This window comes from Alexandromys fortis, unplaced genomic scaffold (assembly GCF_014885135.2).
Source record: "Alexandromys fortis isolate MF-2015 unplaced genomic scaffold, M_Fortis_MF-2015_v1.1 scaffold_130, whole genome shotgun sequence".
NCBI lineage: Eukaryota > Metazoa > Chordata > Mammalia > Rodentia > Cricetidae > Alexandromys > Alexandromys fortis.
In genome coordinates this window covers 2,230,715-2,234,262 of record NW_026068016.1, presented here as the reverse complement: position 1 = coordinate 2,234,262, position 3,548 = coordinate 2,230,715, and positions in this window count along the sequence as shown.

Sequence of the window (3,548 nt, the reverse complement as noted above, 5' to 3'; positions counted from 1 at the left end):
GGTTGGAGGACGCGTTGCAGAATCAGCTCTCTCCACCATAGTTTCCCCGGGTAGAACTCAAGTTGTCAGATTTGTTGGCAAGTTCCTTTATACACGGAGCCATCTCACTGGCCCAATCCCTTTTCTAGAGTGGAATCCTGTCTGTGGTGCCGGGGCATGGGATGCCCTGCAAGCTTTCCTCTGTGAGAACATTTCTCCAGGATCGAACAGCCCCTTGCAAAGGCTGCTGCCCAGAGCTGTAACCTTGCTGTCAGGCCAGCTGGGGCAGCGCTAGCTGCCTCACTGCCCTTCCCTAATCTTGCCTTTCTCTTTAAAGCGAGGTCCAATATTCTCTCTCATAGCTCATTAGGGGTTTTCAAGTACCAATTTAGATTTTTTGTGTCTCTTAAGCAGCTGAGCCTGGAGAAAGGGAGTAGCTGTGTGGTCATTTGTGATGATTTGAATAAAAATGGGCCCCATAGACTCAGAGGGAGTGGCATTATTGGAGGTGTGGCCTTGTTGGTGGAAGTGCGTCACTGGGGTGGATTTGGAGCTTTCAGATGCCCAAGCCAGGCCCAGTGTCTCTTCCTGCTGCCTGCCAATCCAGATGTAGCCTGCACAGATCCTTCTGCAGCGCATCTTTCTACACGCTGCCTTGCTCCCTGCCGTGAAGATAATGGACTAAACCTCCAAAACTGTATTTAATCCAGCCCCAATTAAATGTTTTCCTCTCTAAGACTTGCAATGGTCATGCTGTCTTTTCACTAGAAATCCTAAGGCCTCACTGATCCAGTGTCAAGCGAGGCATCCTCGGAGAACTTTGGGGTTCAGGTTACAGACAGGAATAACGGTTATCTCATTTTTCATTTTCACTTCTCTTTGGCTTAGAGGTCTAAAGACATCAAGGTTGAATCATCATAGGCCAAAACAAAGAACACTAAAGCCAGACTTCAAACCCAAGCCTGTCTCTCCAGTCATACACTTAACCATAGGACACTCAGAACTTATCATATATGTCGTCATACTGCCATCAGAAGTGTTAGCATGGGATCCTAACCGCGTGCAGGTGAAGTCCCAAGACTCCCAGGAGGCTGTGGTAAAAGTGCCCCATGTGGCAAAGGCCATCCAGAACAGGAGAAAGCCATAAACGCAGCTGCAAAGGTTCTTCGCTTTTCATTTGGGCAAAGCGTTTATTGACTATTCTGGGCATAGATCAAACTGCATACATTTTGCCAACCCTTTCCTTGACCGTTTCAGAAAGGAGCACGTGGTTTGATCAGCTGAGACTGGTTACAAACCACTCAGGGCTGGTTTCTAAGACTTGTCTTGTTTCATTGTTTGTTTTGTTAATAGTTGATTGTGTTTACAGAGGGGGGGGGCTAAAAAGACACACACACCAGTGTTACAAAACCTTGTATTAATCATTTCCCTTCGCTCTCAATATAACCATAGGAAATATAGCCGTGAGTCTTAATTCCGGAGAGGAAATGAATAATAAATACACGGTAGCAAGTTTAGACCACGAGGGTGTTGTCACCGTAACAACAGTTGGAAACTGTACACTTGCAAAGAACAGCATCACCAACCAATAGGATATCTGTATATCAGTAAAGCTTTTACATGTAACAAACATGCTCTTTCCATATATGACAAATTTTAAAAATATGCATTGCTTGGCAACATGAACTAGGCAAAAATATTTCTTTGTTCACTAATTTTATACAGGAAAACAGGACAAAAGGCATGCATGTACAATACAGATGCCTGCACAGGGCATGCGACGCAAGAAAGCCTTTTGAAGGTCAGCTTACGTTAGGCATAAATACGTGAGGGTTATATATTAATAAAGGAGGAAGTCTTCTGTTTGCCATTACTAACATTCCTGCTTTCTTCTTGCTCTTCCCAGAGGGATACACATTCACCTTTAAGTCAAGATAAAGGAATTAAAAAAAAAAGTCACTTTGCAAACATCTCTGATGAGTTGTAAAAAAGAAAAAAAAAACCAACATTAGTGTTATCACAGCTCCGGGTACAACTTATCCTTCTGCAGGTTCTGTTTGTAATAGGCACACCTGAGTACCCTGGGCAGGATGCTTCCCCAACTCAGGCTGCAGTGGAAAGACATCCTACGGAACCCACTTTCCGCTCTTCTCTAGCTCAGCCCAGGCTCTGGGGTGCACACATCTACAAACTTTGCATCAGCACTAGCTACAAGAGGCACAGAAGAACAAAAGGCCCGGAGGAGACTCCCATCCTGTAAAAGGCAGCCGGCGACACCTCAAAAGAAAATCTGGTTTCCTCAGTGTCGCCTCGGAAGGATGGGAGGTGAGGCCCAGCCGCAGCTCCCATCCCGGGTAGCAGAGAAAGACCTTCAGTTCAACCCAGGATTGAGAGCTTGGTGCAAACAGCAGCCCTTGGCAGGCAGACCCAGCAGCATCTACTCTGCTCACTGGGTTTGTGTTTTAAAAAGTGAAACCCAAAAGCGTGTAGCTGGGAGGGAGAAAAAAAAAAAAAACAAACAGAAAAATAAAAACCATCAGCAGCAATGTTTCGTGTCTTGTACACAGTTCGTGTGTTTCTTCCTACTGTTTTCTGGTAAGAAAATACTATGAGTAAAAAGCACCAATAAAACATCACCCATGATATTGTAAAACAGCACTGTGCCTCAGACAGCGCAGCGACACACTGCTTAAATCAGAGCAAGGTGGGGGGGGGGCTATGCAGTGAAATAGATTTTATTCTGAAAGTTTCAAACCTTTACTATTTAATATAAAACAGCTGCGTGGGGGTGTCAATGGGTAAATACAAAAAAAGGCACTGCAGCTTATCCCGACAGGTCCAACCTCACAGTCCCAGGCACGCGACTGTTGCGGTCTTTTTATAAATAAGATTTTTTTTTTTTGCTTTAGGATTTTTAAATTGAGCTGTATACCTGCAGTCAACACAGGACTCAAAACTAGGTGGGGAGAGGCTCTCAAAATCATCAGAAAACTTAAAAAAAATGAAAACATTAACATAGCAAACCACAACTAAGTAGATAAATCTATACAGTCGATGAAAAATAAGCTTTTCTTTTTCTTTTTTAAAAAGAATTATGTTGTTACTAATAACAGACTTTATCATGGTTACCAGCCATAGCGAGTTAATAAGTAACATATCCAAAATAATATCTCTAATAATCAGATAACCATTGTTTCTATATTCAATGAAGGAATAAATAGAAATTCAGATTTGCAAATACTCTATGGTCTTCTTTGTAAAAGGTTCACGCTCATGCGATTGTGGTCGCAGTCTGGTTTCCGAGTAGCCTGTGTCCTTATGGATACGTGGCAGATCCGAACCCCTTTTCCTTTCTACGAGACGAGGAATCCCATTGTTCCTCTCTGTTTATCTCCTCAACCTTCCTCCAAACACATCCTCAGACCCTCTGGCCTTACCTTTGGCCTTCGACATTTTGAGCTATTCTGCCTTACATGTGATCCTCCATCCCAGCTCCTTCCCCAACATTGACATTGTATGGAAAAGGGACATGAGGGATGAGTGTTAATGGCACTTGGTTAAAAAATTTA